Source organism: Orcinus orca, chromosome 3, assembly GCF_937001465.1.
Source record: "Orcinus orca chromosome 3, mOrcOrc1.1, whole genome shotgun sequence".
NCBI lineage: Eukaryota > Metazoa > Chordata > Mammalia > Artiodactyla > Delphinidae > Orcinus > Orcinus orca.
This window is the reverse complement of record NC_064561.1, coordinates 152,645,132-152,671,946: the sequence shown is the minus strand read 5'-3', so window position 1 is coordinate 152,671,946 and position 26,815 is coordinate 152,645,132. Positions and strand designations below refer to the sequence as shown.

The 26,815-nt window shown below is 40.9% G+C and overlaps 3 pseudogenes; all 3 read right to left on the bottom strand.

Annotated features, from left to right (window-relative positions):
• Positions 1-3,850: 3,850 nt before the first annotated feature.
• LOC117200003 (uncharacterized) lies at positions 3,851-4,023 on the bottom strand (annotated as a pseudogene).
• A 14,670-nt stretch (positions 4,024-18,693) lies between these two features.
• Positions 18,694-19,216, bottom strand: LOC125964038 (cilia- and flagella-associated protein 53-like; annotated as a pseudogene).
• Positions 19,217-19,458: 242 nt separating this feature from the next.
• Positions 19,459-20,150, bottom strand: LOC101286522 (cilia- and flagella-associated protein 53-like; annotated as a pseudogene).
• Positions 20,151-26,815: the final 6,665 nt, after the last annotated feature.

The window sequence follows — 26,815 nt, the reverse complement described above, 5'->3', positions numbered from 1 at the left end:
AGCAAGTACACTAACACCTGTCAGAAGTTTTGTACAATAGCACACAGCATGATCATTATGGGTTCAGGAATGTTCAGGCATTGGTGTCTGGCTCTGAATCTACTACTCTCATTAAAATGCATCTGTAGGATAATAGGATGCTGTGTTTGGCATTATCTAGTTAAACTGCACTCTGTGTAGACCAGGAAACAGTATATGACACACTCCATGTACTCTGTTAGGAAAGGGGCAGAGATGGGATGCTAGGATGCTAACACACTGAGAACTTGCCTGTATGGTCTGGTTTAAGACCTAATTGTTTTCCTTGCTTAAGAATTTCTCCTCAACTGGCCTATATAAAAGGCTGCTTTTTGGAGGTAAAGGTATTCTCCATCTGAGGCATTCATTTAAAATTTAAATATTTCAGAACAGGATAGTAAAGTAACATTTTACAGTGAGCTGTGTTTTTAGAGGAAACAGCTAGCCAGTTGCCTAGCTAGGCCCTGAGGACAGGATGACATTGTGAAGTGGTTCTCTGAAGAAGGTGAGTTGAAGCAGAAGGGTCAGGACAGAGGCAGTGGGTGTCACCTGGGAGGGTCTGGGAGGGTCTGGGAGGGCCTGGGGGGGGATCACAGGTGGGGACACCTGGGCATCTTGGGGACAAAATGAGAGCACTGTGAGCTGGGGCTTGGTCAATAGGGATGGAAATTGTGGGATCTTGTGAAGAGAGAGGTGCAAGGAGAGTAGGCTCTAAAGACAAATCCGACTTCTCTTTCATGGTTTTCTGAGGCCTAACCTGAGAATTGGTCCTGCGTCCCTCAATGTCCAGACACTTACAAAGTGATTTCGTTGTTTTGCATCCTAACAGGTGACTTTCCTCTTCATCGGCTTGATCAGGTCTTAGAATAAAGACTAGGGAGTTGGGTTCTGGAAGAGAGGGCACAGTTCATTCCAGCTGTCGCGACTTTACCCTGCCTGTCATCATCTCCTTCCTGGACAGGAGCAGTATTATTCTCCTCTCCACTCCCCCTGTTCCAGATTCATCTCATCAAAAGGCAACGCTGATGGTGTCACGAGCCTACTAAAAGATATTAAATGTTTATATTTGGTCAACTGAATGATTTCTCACCTGTAGGAGATAGATTTATTGTTACCAACTATTTAGCCCTCTTTCCTGAGAGAGGACCATACATCCTCTTTCATGGCAATGTGACTTTTAGTGCTTCCTGTGTTGGAGGGGTATCTTTTGCTCTGTTGATGTCAGGGTTGGACATATGATTTATTTTTGCCAATAGAATATGAGCAGATATGACATATGGCTTGTTTCTGGCAGAAGCTTCAAAAGCCATCGTATGTTTCGGCCGGTCCTTTGCCTTGGGAGACCAGGTTTCCCAAGTAGGAGCAGATCCTTCAGTCTGAGTCGAAGAATAAGACGAGAAGACACATGATATGGAGTCATAGAAGCCACCAGCAGGGAACACAGATGAGAAACAAATGTCTGTTGCTGTAAGCCACTGAGATTTGGGGTTTGCTTGGTACAACAGCAGAATTAACTCATATAAATCCATTCCACAATTTATCCTCCACCTACTTTTCTAGACTTACATGGCATTACAACAGCACATGTACCCTACACTCCAGCCAATCTAGAAGAATTTCCATTCCCCAGCCTCTGTGTTTCTTTTATTATTCTCCTAGCTCAAATTGCCTGTCCCCAATCTTCAACAAATCTCACTTTAGAGAATCTTCCAGCTAGCTCTAAATCTAACTCACCTACAAAATCTTTCTGAATGTCTTGGTTTGAAATGATTTTTCCCTTCTCTGAATTCCCACGAGCATTCATGGTTATGCTACCTATCACTCTATTCGTTAATAATAAAAAGCACTATTTATAGAGCATGTACTACATACCAGGGATAGCTGTACATATATGTGTTATCTATGAATACCAGATGTTGGTTTTTACCAACTGTGTTTGTAGACACTAAGATGGGGTAAAAACAAAAAGGCTTGGGCTTCCCTGGTGGCGCAGTGGTTGAGAATCTGCCTGCTAATTCAGGGGACACGGGTTTGAGCCCTGGTCTGGGAGGATCCCACATGCTGCGGAGCAACTAGGCCCGTGAGCCACAACTACTGAGCCTGCGCGTCTGGAGCCTGTGCTCCGCAACAAGAGAGGCCGCGATAGTGAAAGGCCCGCGCACCGCGATGAAGAGTGGCCCCCGCTTGCCACAACTAGAGAAAGCCCTCACACAGAAACGAAGAGCCAACACAGCAAAAATAAATAAATTAATTAATAAACTCCTACCCCCAACATCTTCTAAAAAAAAAAAAGGGGCTTATTGTGGGTGAAAAACCTGTAAAGATAAAAGGGGAGGAAGTAGTAGAAAGTGGCAAGAGTCTTCCTACCACAGTGACAGTGATCATCTGACACCTGTGGAAGAAGACAGGGAGGACGGAAGCTTGGGTAGAAAGAGTTTCGAGCTGCAATGCAATTCCAAGAAATGTTCTGCCAAGTCAGTGGGAGTCTTTAAACCAAAGTCATCTTTGGGAGGAAGGGGGTCTCCTATCTCAAATGACCTGCAGTTGTTCCCCTATCATGCTTGGCCATTAGCTGGGAGCAGCCTTGTGGGAATATATTATAGTGGATCCCAAACAACAAGAGCTGGGGTTTGTTCATCAGTGATGCTCCCACAACATAAAAGATGAACAGTTCTTTATCATGGCCATCACATCAACACTAGCTTATTGAATCTTCACAAAAACCCTATGAGGTTAGGACTGGTATCATTTTTGCTTTAAAGTAAGGACACTGAGGCCTAGAGAGGTTAAGTGACTTTATTGCCATCACCCAGCTAGTAATGGGCTGGAGCCTGAGCTTGTCCTCTAAGCTATCATTGTAAGCGCATGAATGAGTTAAATGCACCTTGATGTTGCCTGTGAGAAGGTGGAAACCTGAGCGGACAGTGGTCAATGCCACTCTTGTTCTTGTTGGATCCAGAAATGCACAAGCCTCCCTCCAGTTTTCATGACACACAAGCTCTTCCCCTATCTGTGGGTCAAGGAATAGAACCAGATGTTTCTGATAAAATATTATGAAATATTTTATGAATAAAACAGCTCCATAGAAGTGCTTCCTAAAACCCCAAGGAAACAGGGTTCTCAGATGCTTTTTCCTATAATTCTTTTTTTTCTTTTTAAGAGAAGGAGGTTGAGAATAGGGTGGTTGATCAGAAGAACAAGGTTTCAGAACTCTGAGCAGGGTTGGAGAAGAGGTCCAAGAAAATACAGAGAGCCTTATGGGGTAAGAGACTGGAAATGTGGAAGAGCTGGCAGGCCCCGGCTCCTTGAGACCACAGGCATAGGGCACCCCGAGGGGCAGGACGGCAGGGGCCGACCATCTAAGGCGTAACCACCTGGTGGTCAGGCTGGCTTGAATTAGGGAAGAGCACGGAGCCTGTAAGGCGGCTGACGTTTCCGTTACCTGGAGACGTTACTTCCACAAAGCCGATAAAACTAGCTCTTGGATTTGGGGTTGCTGCCACTCTGAGAGCTACTGAAAAAAGTCCTTGGGCCCATGACAGCAATAGCATAGAGTGGTAATAATGAAGACACTCACCAATAACTTGCTTAAAAACCCGCAAAGGTCAATGCCATACTCAAACTAAAGAGAGCCACCCACCAGCTGCAAGTCGGCAGGTGAGGCCAAGATGGGAAGAAAAGGAAACAAGACCGCCTTGCGAAGGTACGGTGGGCGGAGCCAAGGCTGCATGAAACCTCGCGAGAAAAACAGTACTTCACTCTGGCAAACCAAAGAGGAGCAAAGTGATGAAGAAAAGGTGAGGAAGGCAAAGTCTGCTCTTTGTTGTTATGAGAGGGGTGGACCATTCCCGGAGAATACCAGGTCCAGGTGTGGCGTGAATGGAGCAAACTCCTATTCCAATTCCCAGCTCCAAAAATGTGCTCCATTTACTGTATTGTCCTCAGATATTAACCTGATGAGAGCAGATACTACATTTGATCGTAGCCAAAAGGCCGGGAAGCGATTCTTTCCTGTAATTCCTGAGCCATTATTCCAGTCCTATTTCCTGCTGCATCTAATCAATGATGTGTTGTTATAGTATGCCTATTGTTTTGGTCTTCTGAATCCATATCTTTTTTTCTCCTGAGATTAATTTTTTTCTTTCTTGTTATGTTTCCCATTATTGAGAAGTTGTGAATGGTCTTGCTGAGAAAAGCTGATAAGGACTGACTCAGATAGATAGTTGGTATTTTGAAAGGAGACCAACTACTTTCCCCACCCCCAAAAACAAATAAAGAAAAGAAGACAGAAGGACTTTTAGGGTTACGGTAAGTAAACCATTGTTTCCTATATTCCTATAAACCAAGCACCTTTTTCTTACCTTTCTCTTTGGGTCCAGTTTAAAAAAACAAAGCAAAACAAAAACACCCAACAAATAACTCACAGCCATTTGATTATATGTATATCTATTATATATATATATATATATATATATAAACAAATATGTGTATTATATATACACATATATATATAATAGAGAGATGAGTATGTGGTATGATATATAGATTTATCTATATATATGGTATGAATACACAAGATAGACTTCTTTCTACCGCAGTAGGTGGGGTTACATTGAATGCTGGCATGTAGTAGAATCAAAACACTTCCTAGGGCGAATGCTATCTGCGGAAGTTGCAAGGAGAAACTAAAAGACACCAAGCAAGCAACCGTACAGTCAACCTCCCAAATCCTCCCTGGATCCTTGCACTTATCACTGTTCCCCTGACCACAGTGTGTGGCATTTTACTTTTCAGCTCAGGGTCAAGACTTGCCCTGGACATGGCACTGGAGGTGGGATCAACTATCCTATAAGCTCTTTTAACATGTGCCACAAACAAGCCTAGTTAATGCGTTTGTAATTAAAAGGCATTTTTCTCCCACTGCCACTTTAAGATGAATTCATTGAAGAAGCTTTTTTTTTTTTTTCTGTCTGCCTTTGGAAGAAAACTATCAAGCACCATGACATTTCTGGTCATCCTCATTTTCTAAAAAGAGACCTCCAGATCTCCTAAGTCTTATTTCAGAAATTAGGATCTTCAGTCATAATATGTTAATTAACACTATGATTTGCATTTGCAAATAAGACTTGTACTCCATTTGCTAGAGGTGGCACTGGACAAGTCTGTCTTTGGAGAAAAGGATGTGGTGGGTTTCTTGCTTCTTTGCCCATCTTTCCTGTCACCCAATAGCTGTTCTTTCCGACTTGGGGCTGAAAATAGGAGAGGAAAGACAGATAAAGGGGAAAGAAAAAATCCACTTCATTGTCCTGCCTGTAAGCTGGCTTCTTGTGCTCATAGCCTCACAGATGGTCCTCCAGACTCACGACCTGCTCGGCACCTCGGACAGTAACAGACAACAGTTCTCTTCACCTTTGACCTATTGTTCCTATTACCCCTCAGTCTCTGATTTTCAGGTGCTTCATTTTACACAGATCCTTTCAGTCCCAATTCCCTTGTCCTCTGGCAGAAGTTCTTTAAGGAACATCTTTAGGATCCCACATAAAAGGGTCCTCAGGGGGCATCCCTTCCCTAGAGCCTCCACCTGGCTGTAGGCATGCCAGATCTTGACTTGCAGTCAGAGGGGAGCAAAGTTATCTCCTAGCCACAGTTCTCTCTGCTCCCCCAGAGCACCAGAGGGAATTTGGTATGTGTCAGAGGAACCTCCCAAACCCAGCAACAAAAGCAGTTTCTCAGAGCTGTCTCCTTTGAAATCCCTCCCACTAGACTCCAAGTCAGGAGCCAGGCCTCACCTTCACCCCTCGCCATGGGGTGGAGGGTAGAACTCAAAGTACAGCTTTTTCTATCTAAAGCTTTCTCTTAAAATCTTCCTCTTAATTTCCAGTTTGGGGAATCTTTTTACCCTTGAAGTGGGTCAAGGCCCCAAATCACGTTCCTGGTTCTGAGCAATTTCCTTTGAAGTTTGCATCTTGATTTTCAGCCTCTCCTCTCACTTGATATCTGATGTTGTTTACATGGCATTTCAGTTGAATCTTCCATTTCATACCATGTGTCATCTTTTTTCAACGTTCTCTGCCCCTTTTAGCATCTTCTGTGGAAATTTCCATGTTCTTATGCTGCATACTCTACCAAGTCCCTAAAATGTGTCACCTCCCTGGGGCTTAGCCTTCCTTGGTCCTCCTCCTCCCTTTTTGACATCTGACCTGTCCCAGTCCTCCCAACAGCACACCATCATATTTTAGATTTGGGGCTTCCATCCTCAGGGCCCTGATCTTTGCTAAGGGAGCTTCGGTGACTCCTGTGAATGCTCTGTCCTGTGTTCTTTTTCCACATGGCACAGGGCATGTTCTTACACTATCAATTGAAAGTAACAACTTGACCCAGAAGTTTTCTAAATTGGAGGATGGCTTGTTCTTCTTCTTCTTGTTGTTTTTACTTTTTAGCAAAACCCTTTTTACAAACTAAATATTTCAATCCATTTGCTAGTAAAAGTTTCAAACAGATAAAACATGAATAAGTGGGAATAAAGTGAGAGTGGGCTCCCAGAGACCACCCATCTGGCTTCCTCCGCAGCCCCACAGGCACTGATAAAGAAGCCTGGGGCGTCAGGAAACACACTTGGAAAATCTCAACTTTTAAACAAAACGTGACTTTTAAAACAGGAGCAAAGCATGGAAGATTGATTTTGGGGAAGGGTTGTGTGCCCCACAGCCCTTCAGAAGTTACACCATATGGGCTGCCTCCTCTCTATGAAAATTAGTGAACGCTAGGGGCCCCAGCCCCAATTCCCGGCTTACTTCTGATACAGTCAGCTTCTAAATGCCACCTCTTGGCAAGACCTCAACGTGCCTTGGAATTTGGTTTATTTATTTCTTTAAAACCCAAGCTTCTGAAATGGAATCCCTATGAAGAGACTCATAAAGGCAAGGGCTTCTTTTCTTTAAAAACCGAAAAAACGAAACTAAAAACAAACAGCTCTCAAAACTTTATTCTGTGGATTATGTTTATGGCATTTTAATGCCATTCCTTAAATCTCTAAACCATATGAACTGCTGAGACTTTAACAGACTAATTATGCTGCTGGCCTTTTGAACCTGGACTGCTAGGGACTATGTTACTGCTCTGAGTTTTAAAAGGAGAGCCAAAATGTCCCTTTACCTTTTCCATGTCAGTTTTTTTTCCTATAAATGTACCAACACTCTGTGATATTGACATCATCTGGCCAACACAGAGGAATGGACCCTACCCTTTAGCTGTCCCACCCGCCAGCCATGTGGGTGTTTAGACATTCTCATACATATTCAGATTTCCTAGTTAGGCATGTGGAGCAAATCAAGCGGTTGCTACTTAGGGAGGAATTGGCAGGATGACTTTTCTTCTTTTTGGGTGAGGAAGGATTCAGGAAGAGTAGAGGGAAAAGGATTCTGAAGTAACACTAGAAAAAGGAAACAGTCTCTTTCCTCCCTCCCTCACAATCACTTCTCTATTGGTGACCCCATAAGAGTTGGTGTTTGTGAAATAGGACTCTTAAGGACTCCGCTCTAGTGAATAAAACAAGCTACCATGATCCTGACAGCCCTCACACTAGGCATGGTCAGAGTCTGAAAGGCCTGGACCCACAAAAAGTTTGGACTGATTATTTTGCATTGCCTGCACTTCATCCCTGGGAGGAATGAAGCCTAGAGCTGAGGGGGGAAGCCAAGGAGGCTTGTGAGGGCATCTGGTGTGCTTTCCTTACCCCCTGGGCATCCTTGATTGTTGAGCAGTCTAAAGAGAGCTGAGATTCTCAGAGCTTTGTTGAGGAATGACAAATGGCCAATGTGAGCTGTGGAAGCAGCTTTCAGGAGGCATCTGCTCTGATTAACCTCTTTTTTGACATCTGAGGTGGCAAGAAACCCTCTGCATTGTTTAAAACAATTGCTACCTTTAGAAAGTAACCATTTTTACTTAAAATTTACTTCCGAAGAATGTTGGACTGAAGGATTGATATCTAATGATTAAAATCTAGTAGTTAATCTCCGGAAGCCAGAAAGAGAGGAATCAGAGCTACTTCACCAAGGAGGTCAGCTCAGCTCCTCCACAAACACCCATGAACACCCCAAACCACTTTTCTCTCTTTTGATGTTTATAGGTCACACATGCAACTTGGCACAAGAGTATGTACTGTCTTACATGGTGAATGATTGTTTTATATGTTCTGTCTTGACTCCTCAGTGATCTGTTTCTTAAAGGCAAAGAACGAGAACATGGGTTACATTTTTAATATACCACACAAGGTTTCCCTGCTCAGTGCTGGGCACAGGACAGGTCCTCAGAAAATCTTGGTTTGTTGATCAGTGATTGGCAAGTTCCAGTAATTGTCAAATGCATCGAAGAGCCCAACACCAAGCCTTGGTCTGCTTCTGCTGATCGATGGTATTGGCCAAAGAAGCAACAGCCACAGGCATTCGGGAAGCTGCGGTCAGTTTTATGGCATTCCAGGCTGAAAAGTATCATCTGTTCAAAATGCTTAAAACTAACTTGTATATTAAATATGACTAATTTTTTCTTCCTGGTCAATTTTTGTGCCTAAGTATTGTCACTGCAATATAACATAAAAGCTAACACAGACCTTGGAGCATTCACATTCCAGCTCTGCTATTTATTGGTTGTGACTTTGAGGAATTCTATAAACTCTAAATATCTTTTTCCCTCTCATTTTTTTTTTCTTGTCTCTTATCTTCAGACAGCATCCCTAAAATTGTTGCAGGATAACTTGTTTGCTTGGAAGTTAAGTCTCCCGCTCTACACTGTTCAGGAGACTAACCATTGATGTAGTTCAAAATACTCCCACAGATATACACAAAAACATACCTAGACAGAGAATGATAGATAGATAGATAGATAGATAGATGATAGATAGTAGAAGGTAGATAGATGATACATGATAGATTATTCTAATTACACTCTTAAGAGGATAGATTATGCTAAAGAGAGACTCACTCACAATCTAAACCAGGATGGGTTGAAGTGTGCAGTTTGGGATATATACTTGGGGCAGAACATTGATATTTGTACAAATGGTAGAAGCATAGAAAATGTTGAGGCAAGGAGGGGACCCGGGAGAGAGGAGAGCAGGGTGGTTGGAGTGGAGCACAGGATCAGAAGAGGATGAAGAGCTGGGAGGTCCCCACTGGTAGAGTAGACCAGAAGGAGCTTTGAAGAGAAAAATTACTAGGGAGTTATTAATTTGTTTGCCATGGGGTATGTTGGCATCTCTCTCCTTGTGTGTCACCGTCGTGTCTTTAATAGAATACCCTTGACTGTATTATGCTCACTGAGGTTTTTCTGTGAAAATTCTTTCCATTGGGAATATTTAGAGGATAAACTTCACTTTCTTTATCTCTAAAATGGTGATAATGATGGGGTTAGAGCGTAAGCATCAAATGCGCTTATGAAATGCTGGCATATAATAAATGATTATGTGTTTACATTTTAAATACATCGTGAATTGATTTATCTATAAGTTCATAACTGCCTATGATTTTATACTTACTATTGATTAGAGTTGTTTTTGTGTTACAATATAATGAATGTTTGAGAGTGCAGGTATTGGAGTCAGACAAACCTGGGTTCAAATGCTGACTCCGCCCCTATTTTTGTGTGAATTCAGGCAAATGCCCTCTCTTTTCTTATTTGTAAAATGGGGATTATATTCATGTCATAGAGACGTGGTGAAGGGAGAAGGCTAAGGAGACAACATTCCAAGGCTGTATTACTGAAGGTTCCCAAAGGAAAAAAGATTAAACATTCAAATGGGGGTAACTGGAGGAGAATTTAAGAAAGGGACAATTTATAAAGTTGTGGGTAGGCTGCAGGGGAAGCAGCACAATGGCTGGTACTGAATCCTTAGACTAGCAATAGAGGGCATGAGAGGTGTGGAGAGGAGCGGAGAGGGGTGGAGAGGGTAAGGACTGTTGTGTGGAACAGAGGATAAGGGAGTCACTTGATGTGGTCCACACTGATCAGTATCTCTGGGCACAGAGCAGAGATGGGGGGCAGGATAGAGGTGGATATGGAGAGGCATGGAAAGTGTCCAACATGAAAATGATTAGCAAAGTGCCTGGTGTAGTAGTACTCAATAAATGATTGCATATATTAAACAGAATAAGATATATTTAATATTAATGATCATGAATCTATAGTTTTTTTCTGTACCCCAAGAAATCAAAAGAATATCTGGTTTTATATGCCTAGTGAAATCAGTATGATTAAAATATTGGTTCTTGCCAATTCACCAGGGTTCATTAGAATCCCCTCATAGGTATCCCATCCTCAGGAGGCAGGGGCAGCGTTTCCAGATTCCCTGCTAAACTGTCTTTCTCATGACAGGAGTATAAATATGCTCTATGAGGAGGAACTTCACTGCCAGTGATAAAATACCCTGGCTTGCTCACTTTCCGGCCATGCTACCCGAGCCAAGGTACCATGCCTCTTTGAGCCTCATGTATAAAAATGACCTTCTATTTTTGTGGCAACACGGATGGACCTTGAGGGTATTATACTAAGTGAGATAAGTCAGATGGAGAAAGCCAAATACCATATGATTTCCCTCATATGTGGACTATGAAAAAAAAAGAAGAAATGAAAAGCCAAAATAAAAGAACTAACCAAACAAAAAACAAACACATAGATACAGAGAACAGAGTAGTAGTTACCAGAGTGAGGTGGGGTAGGGTGAAATGGGTAAAGGGATCAACTGTATGGTGATGGATGGAAAGTAAATTTTTTGTGGTGAGCACACTGTAAGGTATATAGAGGTAGAAATATAATGTTGTCCATGTGAAATTTATATAGCATTATAAACCAATGTTACTTCAATAAAAATAAATATTAAATTTAAAAAATGATTTTCTAAACATTGATGTACCACAAGCCTTAGTCCCCTGCCCTTTACTACTCTCTGTCTAATCTCAATTCTTGAGTGATCTCATCTAGTCTCAAGGATTTAACTATCATTTGTAAGAGATGACCTCAAGCCCAGACTCTATTCTGAGCACCACATTAGTACATCCAACTGCCTACGTATCATCTCCACTTGGATGTTAAAAGTCATCTCAAATAGAATTTGTCCCAAACCACATTCTTGATTCTTCCTTCTCCACCTTCCCAGGACCCCCCACCAAAAACAAAAAAGGAAAAAGGAAAATAAAATTTTTGCCCCTACCCACAGTCATCTAATGGACCTCCATCTCTCTAGATGCTTAGGTTTAAACCCCACATTCTTCCATGACTCCTCTTTCTCTCATACCTCACATGCTATCCATCAGCCAGTCCTGTCAGCTCAGCACCTTTACAGAAGAGCCCTGGACTGAGCCCCCATCACCTCTCAATTAGAATAATTTGGATTAACTGTCTCTAACTGGTCTTCCTGCTTCCACAGTCTTCTTTCCCACACCATAGTCATAGTCTCCACAGGGATGATATTTGTAAATATAGGTCATATCATACCACTTATCTGCTCAGAACTCTAAATTGCTTCTTGACTCACTCCAAGTAAAAGTCAAAGTCTTACCATCATGTCCTGTGAAGTCCCTACATGATTTGTGTCCTCACTCTCCATTGATTGACCTCATCTCTTATTTTTCTATCCCGTAGTGACTCTGTTCCAGCTACAATGGGCTTCCTTGCTGTTCTATGAACATGCTAAGTATTCTCCCATTGCAGGCAGGTTGCTTGCATTTGCTGTCCCCTTTGCTTGGTACTGTCTTCTCTGTCCCCAGGTATCCTGAGCAGTCCTACATTTCCATCAGATTCTGCACAAAGTCCCTTGCTCAGCAAGGTCTTCCCTGACCCTGCACCTAAAATAACACATCTCACTCTCAATTCTACTTCCCTGCTTAATATTTTCCATGGTGTTACTATCATCTTACATATATTCATACTCATTTCTTTGTTTGTGTTTAGTCTCCTTCCTCTAGAATACAAGCTCCAGGAAGTCAGGACTGTGTCTCTTATATTCACTGCTATGTTCCCATAGTTACGACAATGAATGAATTAGCTCACAGCTTAGAGTTGTAAGGACCGTTAACAGTTGGTGGTTCAATGAGATGAAAGTCCTGAAAGGGTCTTTCTTAAATAAAATACACATGGTCTGGGATTCTGGGCTAGTCTGTTAAATACTTACTTATTTTATGTTCTATTGCCAATAAAAAGTACTAATAAATAATGTAATTTTAAGTTGTTTTTGGTGTTAAAGGAAATATATGTTCATACTTAAGTATACTTTTCATGTGTGAGTTTTAGGATACAAATATTAAGACCACAAAAATTTCAATGAAATAATATTTGTGAAATTGTCTGTCATGGGGCCCAGAATACGGAGGTGTCTTAGTAGATGTTTGTTTTCTTCCTGCCATCCTTCTGGAGGCAGAGGAACTTCTTGGGGTTGGAGTACACATTTTATCAAACCTGTCACTCCACTTACACACCTCTTTCAATTCCATTCAACAGAAGTCAGTGGGCAATATGCAAATGTAGGAACACTGCCATGAAGACGTGTGATGATTTCTGCAGATTTCCCAAGTGTTCTCCCTTATATGCAACATAAATTATTACACAAATAATTCCTAGAGTATCTTACAATGGCATAGTGCAGTGTTTCCCAAACTGTGTTCCAAATCAATGCAACCATCTATAAGATATGAATTGAAGTTCCTCAAAGGCAATGTTTCATGGTCAAAAAAATCTGGAGAAGATGGGGTTAAAGAAGACTAAACAGATTCCAAATTACAGTCCTTCTTTTAGTGTTTTATCTAATAACCTGTGTTGTGAGTCTTCTCGAGAAAAGTCATCCGTGTAGGATTTTCTAAACTTACTTCACCATAGAACCCATCTTTATAGACCCTCAAGTTCAACTAAACACACTTTGGAATATCCAGTATAGTTTAAAAAGACTTGATTCAATTTTCATATAATCCTCTAACTTAACAGAAAAAAACATAATTATCCCCATTTTACAGATAAAAGGAAACTCTCAGCATGATAACTGGCTTCTTCATGGGTTGTAAAAAGGTAGAGTGAACTAAACTAAGAGTTTTTGCTGAGAATTTTAATTTTCATTCCATTGCAACGTATTGCCATCTAATTGGTATTAGTTTCCTAAGGCTGCTGAAACAAATCACCGTAAACTGGATTGCTAAACAAGAGTTATTTTTCTCTCTCATGCTTCTGGAGGCTCTGAGGGAGAATCCGTTCCATGTCTCCTTCCTAGCTTCTGGTGGTTGCCAGCAGTTCTTGGAGTTCCTTGGCTTGTAGCTGCAACACTCCAATTTCTGCCTCTGTCTTCACATGAGTTTCTTCCTCCTGTGTGTGTCTCAGTGTCTCTCTCCTTATAAGGGCACTGGTCTTCGGATTTTCTAAATTATTCTGCTGCAGAAAGGCTTGCTATGTACAAGCTTGAAGCCTTCATTTTTCTAGGCTAGAATCAAATCTTTATTTTATGACCCAATCGGGAGTCCTCGTCACACCTTCAGTCAGAGTAATTGTCTCTGTTTGAGTATTTGGCGGCTTCTTTCTTTTTCTTTATTGGAATTTACCAGAATTCCATGCAGTATTCTGGCACAAGGCACCTATATGACACAAAGAGGCTGTGATAATAATTTTCTAATGATTCTCAGATTTCTTATGGCTTTGAGGTCATGCCAGCCTTTTGGGACATTCTCCATCAAGCTATTGGAAAGAAGTGTTCTCCCCTTTCAAGACTGCTCAGTCAGTAAAGTTTAAGTCTGGAGCTGCTGGCACCTGTCTTTGTCACTTCTGGGAAGAAGACTCCTGAGCATCGAGACAACTTCAAGGAAGAAAGAGGAAGGATGGAAGGAAAGAAAGAGGAGGAGGGAGGCGGAGGGGGGAGAACGACGAGGGGAAGGAGAGATCTAATCCAACTGAGGCCCTGGACCCAGCCATCCCTGAACTGCCCTATTACAAAGAACAAAAAATTCTTTTTCACGGGTCGACTTGTATCCTTTGCCTGACATTGTCCAGACAAATACAGTATGAAGTTCCTTACGTCCAGTTATAATCTGCTAAAGGCGAGGGAGATGGAGCTGTGAGCAAGCGCCTGCCTTGGGTCAGGCTGTGCTAGGTCCATTATATGTTAGGTCATTTAAGTCTTATAATGACTTTATCAATTAGGTATTGCTAACCCATAAATTAAAAAATAAAAACATTAGGATATTTTCCTATAACTTGCAAGAATAAGGTTTAAAAATAAAATGAAGATATATGTGTATATATGTCTGTGTGTTTATATGTATATATAGATACATCCTCTCTATATACATACATCTCTTAATGTCATTTACATGAAGAGATATATGTATATGTATGTGTATATATATATATGTGTGTGTGTTTATATATATAAGTGTGAAACAAACAAAATTGACCTGCTAGTGGTGAAGAGACTTCAGCTCCCTATTTAGAATCAGTGGGAGGGTTTCCAGGGCTGTCAACTCACTCGCCAGGAAAGCCAACTTTCTATTGAAACCTTGAATTGTACATATAAACACTGAGAAATGTATTTTAATTCCCCACAGGCAAGTATTCTGAAAAAAGAGACAACAGGGGTATTCTAAATTCCTGGAAATCAGGTGGAGGAAGGACTGTAGCCATAGGAAAATAGGAACAAATCATCCAATTCTGTGTTGAGTACCCTGGAGGGAAACTTCATTCCATTCAACGCCCCCTGGCTGCATGAGTTCCTCTGAAATGGCCATACTGTTTAATGTCAAACTGAAGTGGAGTACCTAGAGATTATCATACTAAGTGAAGTAAGTCAGTCAAAGATAAATATCATATGATATCACTTGTATGTGGAATTAAAAAAATGATACAAATGAACTTCTTTACAAAACAGAAACAGACTCACAGACATAGGAAACAAACTTACAGTTACCAAAGGGGAAAGGTAGGGGGATGAGGAATAAATTAGGAATTTGGGTGTAACATATACACACTACTATATGTAAAATGGATAAACAACAAGGACGTACTGTATAGCACAGGGAACTATACTCAATATTTTGTAATAACCTATATGAGAAAAGAATCTGAAAAAGAATATACATTTTATGTATATATATATATATATATATATAAAACTGATTCACTTTGCCATACACCTGAAAATAACACACATTGTAAATCAACTATACTTCAATAAAAAAAATATGTAAAAAATATTTTAAAAAATAAATAAAATAAAAATTTAAAAAATGAAGTGGAGTGACCCTACTATGGAAAATAATACAGTAGTTATCTACTTTCAGTTTCTTACCCTTGCCACGATAGGCTAGCTGTGTCACTGCCGCCCTCACACACACATCGAATGCCTAGAGTCTTCTAGTGACTTGGCACCATTCATGGGATAAAAGCTCCTTATCTCCAAACCAGGGAATGCACTCTCCCAAAGTCCCCATCTGACCAGATCTGACTCTTGTCTACCTGGCCAACCTCATGTCCTCACCTGTGGCTTACGCTCCAGCTAAACCAGTCTGCTTCCAGTTACACCAACACGTCGTGCTCTGCAGTGCTGTCCAGGCTGTGCAGGTGTGTCCCTTCTGCCTGGACTCCCTTTCCCAGTCCTATTTGCTTGACAAACATCATTTTAACCTCTTGCAGGGATCTCCTTGATGAGGCACGTAAACCCGGAGTCAATACCTTGTTCCCTGTGCTATTTATATCTTTGCTTCCATAACACATATATTTTTTTTTTCTATCTGCAATAGTAAGGATAACACTTCTGTCTAGTACCCATATAAGTGGGGGATTTTTGCTTTGGAAAAATAGTCCATTATAGTGTATTCAGCCATAGGCTTTGGGATTAAACTGCTTGTGTTTAAATCTGAATTCTACCTTTTATTACCTGTGAGACCTTGGATATTTATCCTCTGGGCCTCAGATTCCTCATCTATCAAACGGGGATGGTAATACTAACACTCCGGGGGATTTCTGTGAAGATGAATTGAGATAGTCTAAGCCAAGTGATGGTTGCAGGTATGTTCTCAACAAAGGTATATGATTTTGTCTATTAACTTAGGGAAGAAGGATGCTCTTTGTCAGGAATTGGCCAAAGTAATGCTAGAGCATAATTAGGCCATTTTCAAGACACTGCAGGACGTCTGTTCTATTTTCCTCTCTTGCTTGTGCACATCAGCTGCTTACAAAGCTGACTCAGGATAAGAACACCAGCCTTGTCAGTCACCTAGGGAGACACCTCTGTCTTGCTGTTTCCAGACTCCCCCAAAGGTTCCAATCAAATAGCATAGAGTACTGCTGGTTTGGGGCACAGACAGCCCCTAATTCAGCCTTCTCCCAAATTCCATGCCATATTTTGTCACCTGAGCCTTGAAAGTTTTGCCATTTTAAGTCTCTTTTGAGTAGGTCTAGCTGCTTCTGAACCCATTACAAGAATCTGCTTGGGAAGGAATGAAGGAAACGGTTCTGGCAGGTTCTAGCACTCCTCCTATAATCTAAGGATCTCAGACACTAGCCACCATTCTCTCCTTTACTTCCTGCCCCAAACGGCAGGCACATCAGTAGGCAAGTATACAGTGGGAGCTCTGCAGGTAACAGCATGGCTTTCCAGCACAGCCAGCCCAAAAGCTCATTTAAACCAGCCATGCTGTTGTGGTTTGCTAACTATTGTCTTTACCAGTGAATTCTATGTGCTGGGTAAGTCCAGGGTGCAGACCACTGTGGAAAGCTTCCAGGCCAACCTTTGTGCTGGTGAAGCCCAATTAAACAGAAGTACACCAGGCAGGAAGCACTCCTGCCTACAGGTCAGTGTGTGTCTCACAAGTTGCTTTTTTAACAAAATCCAGTGCCATTTATTTGGTTAGATAATCCAAGGCGTACTTTCATTAACCAGAGTCAATATATCTCTTTCCTCCAAAATGAAAGACGCATTTAAGTTCTCTGGCTTTCTCTTTAGTGGTAGATGAAGGCAATTTAAAAAACTGACTAAGAAGAATTCCCCTTGGATTCATCCTTCTACCTTCCTCCAAGCACAGCATTAAAGATGAACCAGCATCACGCTGTACTGAGCAAGGCACCAGATTATACTTTAACAAAGCTAATGTGAGCTTTGATCTTTAACCCTTGAATAGTGGTCACAGAGAGCAGTTTCACTTAATCTATTAGCATCTATAAACACAGTCTCAGGCATTTACTTTTAGAGAAAATAACCTGCTCATTTCAGTGGAACAAGGTGGACAGCCAAGGTCAATGAAGCATCAAAAGTAAGTTTTCCAGCCCGTCGTGGAGGCGGGATGGGGGATGACTTTTTTTTTTTTTTAATGGTATTTAACAAATAGCATCTGAATGGAATTTTAAATCAAAACCCCAGATGATAAAATCTTGGCAGAAGAACCTACTATTTTTAGCACTTTTTTTTTTTTTTTACCTTCTGACATCTGTTCTTCTCACTTTCTGAAATAACCATTTCACTTAGCTAATGCTGTGAGGTGTGGGCTGAGAAGTTACTCATTTTCTCCGTCACCCATAGAAACAATTTCTTAAGACTTAAAGGAGATTTTTTTACCCACCTCTTTCATATGAGGTAAATCCTTACCAAGCTTGAGAAACAATCAAAATTCAGAAAGTCTGAGAGCTACCTCATGGAATCCTGGCTTGCTTTTCTCAGGCAGGAGAAATATATCACTTGCCCCACCTACAGGTATGACTTGGAATTGCCTGTAAAGGGGATTCTGGGAGCAGAAGGTATTTACTGAATCTCAAATTTAAACCAAACACCATGAAAGAGATAAGAGAGAATTAAAAGATAAAATTTCTATTCTCAAAGAACACATAATGTGTGGGAAAAGTAAAACTACTTAGAAATTATAACAAAAATGTAATATATAATTTTCCAAGGATTCTGTGAAGATGGTAGGTTCACTATATGTGCTTGACCCCTTTCTCTCCCCAGGGTCCCCACTGAGACCCTGAAGACTTGTTTTGTATAAGTTTGGGGCAGGAAGGAGGGAAGGAAACGTTAGCCAGCTGTAGAGTCAGGAGGGGAGGGGTCCCACCTGCACAGCAATGATCAAGGGCTCCTGGCCACAGCCTGGGGCAGCCAAGTGATTTCCTTGTAAGGCCCTGGGACAGGGATGCTGAAAAACCCTAGAAGAGGCTAGCACACCCAGAGGAGCCTGGGACAAAAATCCAAGGTTACTGCAGATACTTGAGGAGGTCAGCTGGCTGTCCAGGCCTGTCACCTCAGTGACCCCAGGAGGGGCTGCCAGTTTCCAGAAGAGGCCTGCCTGGCTCAGCCACACTGTTCCCCTCTCATGTTAACTTTCTTTGCCTCGAGATCAGGAGATGCCCAGGAACCTGGTGGCTTCTGTCGCTATCCATTAATCCCAAGATCACAGCTGGTTGGCCCATTGTCACCAGCCTCCTGGAGTAGTAAAGCAATTTTTTTTTTTCTGTCTGCCAATTCTCAACTCTCATGGAAACAGATCGCCAGTTCTAAGGAATCTCCCTCCTAATAATAATATGCTGGGCTGCTTGTGGGTCTGCAAGGATGGTGATAAAATTGAAGAGGCTACTGTACTTTGTTATTTTTAAAGAACATACAAGCATATTGTAGTCATAAATATTAAAAGACTGAGAAAAAATATGTTGGCGTTTATGAGACTATGCTGGAAGCTTATTATGACAAACTGTCCACATGGGGTGCATGTTTCTGGATGACACCTGATGGGTGATCCAGATCTCCTGGATCTTGTCCTGACAAATCTTTTTTGCTGCTATCTCTGCTTGAAACTTCGTCTTCCTCTGCTTCCTGAGACTGCAGCTGGTAGGATATTTGCATCTGCAGCAGCCTTCTGTACTCTTGGGCTAAACCGTAGCCTCTTGCAAAATTCTCCTACTCTCTGTTAAGTTCTTCAAGACCTTCATTTGTGGGATCCTATTCCATAGCACCTTCTTCCTGTTCTTTTCTTTGCAAGCTTTCTTGCACTTGAACTTTTCTTGTACACATGACCTCATTCCCACGTTGTTTCCTTTCCTTCCTGTCAAGTCGCAGCAAACTGTCCTTCTCAGTCAACTTCTTTTCCTTCTTTTCCTCTATTATTCTGTCTAATTCTTTCTCCCAAGCATCTTCCTCTTCACGTTGCTCTGCTAAATATCCCTGAGAAAGCTTCCGTTTTCTTCCCATGTCTTCTCTTTTTTTGCTTCTTTCTTATTAGTCTCTTCGTGGACCTTTTTTTTTTTTTTTTTTTTTTTTTTTGCGGTGGCCTCTCCCGTTGCGGAGCACAGGCTCCGGACGCGCAGGCTCAGCGGCCATGGCTCACGGGCCCAGCCGCTCCGCGGCATGTGGGATCTTCCCGGACCAGGGCACGAACCCGTGTCCCCTGCATCGGCAGGCGGACTCTCAACCACTGCGCCACCAGGGAAGCCCTATTCGTGGAACTTTTGAAGGGCCCTTTTAATGAGCTTCATGTTCAAGTCCTGCTCTGTTCTCTATTCCTGTTGAATAGGTCCTACCTTCTCTCAGAGGGCTTTTTGCAAAAAGGTCCTAATTTCCTGCTTTGTCTCCTCTTCCTTTAGCTTATACTGTTCTTTCTCAAGTTTACCCTTTGTACCGTTGTTTCTCCTCTTCTCTGTCGCTGCACCACCCGCTCTTGTGTTTGATGTTGGTGACCTGGGCGCCCAGCCCCTGGTGTGTGTTCTCCACCAGCTCTTTCTGTCTCCTCGCCTCCTGGGCTTCTCAGTTTTTCTTGGCTCATTGGTCTTTCTCCCAGGATTCTGAGACCATCTCCTCTTCCACCAGCTTCTACTTCTTCAGCTCCTCACTGAATTCTGCCTGTGCTTTCCGCTCTTCACACACCTTCTGACGGATATAAAGCAACTCAACATGGACCTTCTCGCAGCATTACTTGAATTGCTATCTAACTTTTCAGCCACAAAACTGTCTTTATTTTTCTTTTTTCTCTTTCAATAATGATTTTTCTTCTCATTCTTTGTTTTCCTCCTCAATTTTTTCTTCTTTCAACTGCATTTCAGTAAAATACTCATTTTCTTCTGATGTTAAATGTTCATGTAGTTTATTTCATCTTTTGTCAGTGTAGATGGAATACTGTACTTAAATATTTTTTTAATCTATTGAGGTAACATTGGTTTATAACATATATGTTTCATGTGTACAACATTCTATTTCACCTAATGTATACACTACAGCGTGCTCACCACCAAAAGCTTAGTTTCTATCCATTGTGATACATAATTCCCTTTACTGGTTCAGACCTTCCCACACACCTTCCCCTCTGGTAACCATTACTCTGTTCTCTGTATCTACATGTTTATTTTTGTTTGGTTTAATTTATTTACTTATTTATTTATTTACCACGTATGAGTGAATTCATAAGGTACTTGTCTTTCTCCATCTGGCTTATTTCACTTAGAATAATACCCTCAAGATCCATCTATATGGATCTATATGCAAATGGCAAGATTTCATTTTTTCTGGCTTAGTAGTATTCCATTGTATATATATATACCACATCTTTATATCCATTCATCCATTGATGTGTACTTAGGTTATTTCCGTATCTTGGGTATTGTAAATAATGCTGCCATGAACATAGGGGTGTATACAACTTTTTGAATTAGTTTTTTCATATTCTTCAAAAACTATCCAGAGTGGAACAGCTGGGTCATATGCTAGTTCTATTCTTAATATTTTGAGGAATCTCCATATTGTTTTACATAATGCCTGCACCAATTTATATTCCCACCAACAGTGTGTGAGGTGTTTCTCCACCTCCTTTCCGACACTTGTTATCTCTTGCCTTTTTGATAATAGCCATTCTAACAGGTGAGAGGTGATAGCCCATTGTGGTTTTGATTTTCATTTCTCTAATAACTAGTGATGTTAAACATTTTTCCACGTGACTATTGGCCATCTGTATGTCTTCTTTGGAAAAATGTCTGTTCAACTCCTTGCCCATTATTAAATCAGGTTGTTTTTTTGCTGTTGTTGAGTTGTACGAGTTCTTTATATATTTTGGATATAACCCTTTATCAGATACATGATTTTCAAATATCTTCTCCCATTTGGTAGGTTGTCTTTTTGTTTGGTTGATGGTTGCCTTTGCTGTGCAGAAGCTTTTAGTTTGATGCGGTCTCATTTGTTTACTTTTGTTTCCCTGTCTGAGGAGATGTATCCAGAAAGATATTGCCAAGACCAATGTCTGCATGAAGTCTTGTATGCAAATTTTCATAGCAGCTTTGTTCACAGTAGCTGAAACCCAGAAACAATCCAAATATCTATGAAATACTAATATGAAATAAAAGGAATGAACAGTACTGCTATACAAAACAACATGGAGGGATCTTAAAATCATTACACTAAGTAACAGAATCCAGACACAAAAGATAGCATATGGTATGATTTTATTCATGTAGAGTTCTATCTGAAAGGAAAGCTATAGTGACATATAGTAGACCAGTGGTTGCTAGGGCTTGGGGGTCCCTAGGAGTTGGGGGTAAGAACAAGGGATATATGAAAAAGGGCATAAGACATATTAGGGTGATGGAAATTTTCTTTACCTTATTTGTGGTTATGGTTATTCAACTGTTGTCAAAACTCATCAAATTGTACCATTAAAATGGATAAATTTCAGTGTATGTAAATTATACTTTAAAAATCTAATTAATTTAAAAATATCTAATAAATTCTGTCATTTAATAATAGTACTTAAAGAAGATGTGGCACATATATACAATGGAATATTACTCAGCCATAAAAAGAAACGAAATTGAGCTATTTGTAATGAGGTGGATAGACCTAGAGTCTGTCATACAGAGTGAAGTAAGTCAGAAAGAAAAAGACAAATACCGTATGCTAACACATATATATGGAATTTAAGAAAAAAATGTCATGAAGAACCTAGGGGTAAAGCAGGAATAAAGACGCAGACCTCTTAGAGAACGGACTTGAGGTTATGGGGAGGGGGAAGGGTGAGCTGTGACAGGGCGAGAGAGAGTCATGGGCATATACACACTAACAAACGCAGTAAGGTAGATAGCTAGTGGGAAGCAGCCGCATGGCACAGGGATATTGGCTCGGTGCTTTGTGACAGCCTGGAGGGGTGGGATGGGGAGGGTGGGAGGGAGGGAGACGCAACAGGGAAGACATATGGGAACATATGTTTATGTATGACTGATTCACTTTGTTATAAAGCAGAAACTAACACACCATTGTAAAGCAATTATACCCCAATAAAGATGTTAAAAAAAAAAAAATAGTACTATGATGAGTTGTGGGACTCACTGCTACCTCTTGGGATTTTTGCTGCATAAGCATCATACCTGTAGCAATATGCTTGATACTATCTATTAATTCTTAAGGGTTTACTATATGGCAGGCACTTGTTTGAGTGATTTTACAGTTTTTGATAAAATAATCTTTCTACCAGCCCTGCGAGGGAAGCATTGTTATCTCCATTTGATAGATGAGGAAACTAATCACAAAAATATTAATTAACAGCTAGTAAGTGTCAAATTTACATTTTGAAACAGGTAATTTGACTTTAGAGACCAGATTCTTAACCATGACTGCATGGTGAAAGGCAAACACAGGAAATGTACATGTCAATACACTGCAGTCTGTTTAATCTCCCAAATGAAGGGTATATGCAAATAGTAAGTCCTATGAATTCACAAAGGGTGAGAGTTGGCATGGGAAACCTTCATTGGGAAAGGTAATTCTAGTTCGGCGTCTTAAAGTTTGAGAAAGATTTGAATGGTTGAGTAGCATCAGAAAATGTGACTTTCTGAAAGTCACCTGATGTTAGACAAGGCACTTTACTTCTCATAAAGCCAATCATTTCATTCTTAGACTCAACTGGGATATTCTCAGTAATAAAGGGTGAACACTCACAGTCTCTTCTAAGCAGAAGTCATGTCAATTTGTTAATTGTAATTTGGTGTGCTTTAAAATCAAAGGTAATTCTTACCAGAAACTTTAACATCTGCTATTAGATTAGACATTAAAGCCGTATTCAGAGAGAATTTTAAAATATTGAAGCCAAACCTTTCACACTTTTGAAAAAAGAAATTGCTTCAAATGTTGTGCTCCAGTCACTCCAGCAGATGGCAATACAATCATTGTTAAAAAAAAAATTGCTTCACTATCCAACTTAAAAAAAAAAAAAGACAAAACCAACTTATATTTATTTATTTATTTACCTCTGTGGTGAGTCCTTCTCTGTGGTAAGCTAAAACAATGAATTCTACACAAGATTTTTAAAGATTGCAAAGCTTTCTAACACCCTAATTATAAAGGACTTTAAATGCTAAACTAAACACTGATCTTTATTCTGTAGAAAATGGGGAAAAAGTACATGGTTTTTGAGTCAGGACTGACACGGTCAGAACTGTACGTTAGGAAAATCACTCTGACAGGGAAAGGATGCATGGAAGGATGTGGAAAGATAGAATAAATATTGCTTGAAATGGTCTAGAACAGAAGTAATAGGAACTTGATCTTAGCCATGGCAGTAAAAACTATGGCTTACATGAGGAAATAACTGCAGGCATACAAGTGAGAGACCTGAGCAATTGATTGAATGTTAGAAGTTCCAAAGAAGGAAGAGCCAAAGATAACTCTTGTGTTTCAATCTTGGTTTGGGCGAAAGCTTACCAGAAGGGGCAAGAATGGGTTTGGACCAAAGGGAATTTTTTGCAGTGCCATGACGCACCTATATGCTGATTTAACTCAGCAGTTGACAAGCCAGTCTGCTGTTTAGATGAGAAGCAAAATTTAAGAGACAGATGCACACATGGTGGGTATTTGCAGCCACAGGAGTAGATGAGAAAGTCTGAGAGAGAAAAAGCCTGAAGTCCTAGAAACCTTCTGGAGAATGCTTGCATTTAGGAGAAACTGATGATAGGATTAAGTTTAGCAGGATTTTCAGGTGAGCATGCTGTCTTCAAGGGCCTATGAACAAGGACAAATGGAACAAGAATAACATTTCACAAACTTTGAGATCCTTTGTAAAGAGGTCATTGGACTTTGAGAAACCATTAAACAAATGGATGGAGGCAGAAAGATTATTATGAGAAAGGAGTGGAGAGCTTAAGAAAAAGTGTAAACTCTCTTTTTAAAATTTTTTTTTGACTACGTTGGGTCTTCGTTGCTGCACACGGGCTTTCTCTAGTTGTGGTGAGTGGGGGCCACTCTTCCTTGCTGTGCGCATGCTTATTGAAGTGGCTTCTCTTGTGGAGCACGGGCTCTAGGCATGTGGGCTTCAGTAGTTGCAGCACGTGGGCTCAGTACTTGTGGCTCGTGGGCCCTAGAGAGCTCCGCGGCATGTGGGATCTTCCCGGACCAGGGATCGAACCCGTGTCCCCTGCATTGGCAGGCAGATTCCCAACCACTGCACCACCAGGGAAGTCCCTGTAAACTCTCTCTTGAGAAGTTTGGCAGTGAAGGGAAGGGTAGACCTGGTTCTGTAGATTGACTGGACAGTGGGGACAAGGGGAAATTTTTATACAACACAGAGCTTTCCGTATGTTTGTATCTGCCGTGAAGGAGATATTTGAAATTATATGAAAACTGTTTTCCTTTTTCTTCTTAAATGGCATCTAGATAATTTAATGAAACTGCATAACTTCATTTTACCAGAAATTTGTAGATGTAAGAAAAAATGGGAAATATAATTTGACAGTGAATGTTACAACATGTTTCTCATTATTTATTATTTATCCAGTGTCTACCTGGCTCCTTCCTCTCTGGTGCTGATGCCTGAAGCTTTGGGACTATGAAACTTAGTCATGCTAATCCGGTCTGTTCCCAGAGTCCAAGATCTTTTGAAATGGCAGCAAGTGATGGCTCTGAAGGGGCTGCTGTAGCATCAACAAAGCATTTAGAATCATAGAAAACTCTAAAGCACATTCCTCTGTTACGATATGTGAGATGTGAGCATGTTTTCTTGTCCAAACTTTTAATTCTACCCTTTCTGTTTATTTTTTTTTTTTCCTTAAGAAAAAGAAAAATCAGTTGGCAATGCTTTATCTTGTTGGCAGAATTCCTGAGGTATAGAATTTGCTTCTTGCCACTAGAATTTTTGTGTCATGTGTCATTTTTGTGCAAAGGAATCTGCAGAGGCTGCCAGTTGAATCTGTCTGAGGAAAAAATAATATAGCCTTGAGTTGCAAACAACCAAGTCTGCCATCAAATATGATAAACATACTGGTTTCATTAAAAACTAATAGCAAGGGGCTTCCCTGGTGGCGCAGTGGTTGAGAATCTGCCTGCTAATGCAGGGGACACGGGTTCGAGCCCTGGTCTGGGAGGATCCCACATGCTGCGGAGCAACTAGGCCCGTGAGCCACAACTACTGAGCCTGCGCGTCTGGAGCCTGTGCTCCGCAACAAGAGAGGCCGCGATAGTGAAAGGCCCGTGCACCGCGATGAAGAGTGGCCCCCGCTTGCCACGACTAGAGAAAGCCCTCGCACAGAAACGAAGACCCAACACAGCAAAAATAAATAAATTACTAACCCCCAACATCAAAAAAAAAAACAAAAAAAAAAACTAATAGCAAGACAGAATTTTCAAACACAGAGACAATGGAAAGTAAAGACAGGGAGAAGGTGGGGGGAAATCCTCCAGGAACTCTTATGTATTCTTACAGAACAAACAGTTGATTTATAAATTCCCAAACACCTGTCTCTGCTTTCAATTCTTTAAAACCACCCTGTACCACTTCTGTCAACAGTCCCATCAAGTGAAAGATGACGAAATTGCTCCTGCCTGCTAGGTATCTCACCCCACATGTTGACATGTTTGGAGGGCCGGGAATGTTGTGGTCTGGTAAATGATAGGGCTACCATGGAGGGCTGCACAATACAATTTTTATGTATATCAGAACCCAAACAGAGAAAGCGAAGAAATCAACTTTTTTTTTTTTTACATCTGTAAAGATCAGAAATGCAATTTTAACTCTGACTTTCAATAAACAGAGATTTATTTTTAACGGGGAGGGCATGTCATTCATTTACTCCTTTTTATATTTTTTGCAGAATCGATTGATTAGGTGGTGAACACATTATACACCTATTATCCTGATCATTGCTTTGGAAGTAGTGGGAATCCAAATTCATAGAGAAAACAGATTCTCTAAATAGATCCTCCTACTTTCAATAAAGCTGTCTTCTTAGGTTAGATCTTAAGATCCTTAAGGACAGGAACTTGTTCTTATCCTTTTTAATTTTTTATTTACTTATGTGTTTATTTTTGTCATACAGTGTATTTTTAAAATACTACCTGTTTAACTCTTTTAAATTTTGACAATCACTTTCAGTTTTCAAGTCAACAGCCATTCCCACTCCTAAGCCAACAAAACCTTTATTCCGTTTAACTCTCTGGTGGCAATGGACTCTAGGAAAGGAGGGAGGTCCTCCCCCCAGCCCAGGAGATGAATGGTGATTGGTTTTAAACCAAATTGGGCTGGCTCTCCTACGTCCTCATTTACGATTGGTTTAGAGTGGGACATAGAAACAGCTTCTGGCCAATGAGACCTGAGGGGAAGTCTGCGGGGACCTTTGAGAGTTTTTTCTGTTCTGATGTGAAGAGGGAAACATAGAAGAGACCCTTTCACCTTTCCTACTTTTTAATACAACTGTGTGAGGGCATCATGTTTGTAGCAGTGCCACACTCGCGGGGAAAGCTAGAGAACTGAAAAGAGCTGAAGCAGAAGGCCCACTTCGTGGCAGGATTCACCAACGCTGTTAATTACTTTTGGGCTTCCGG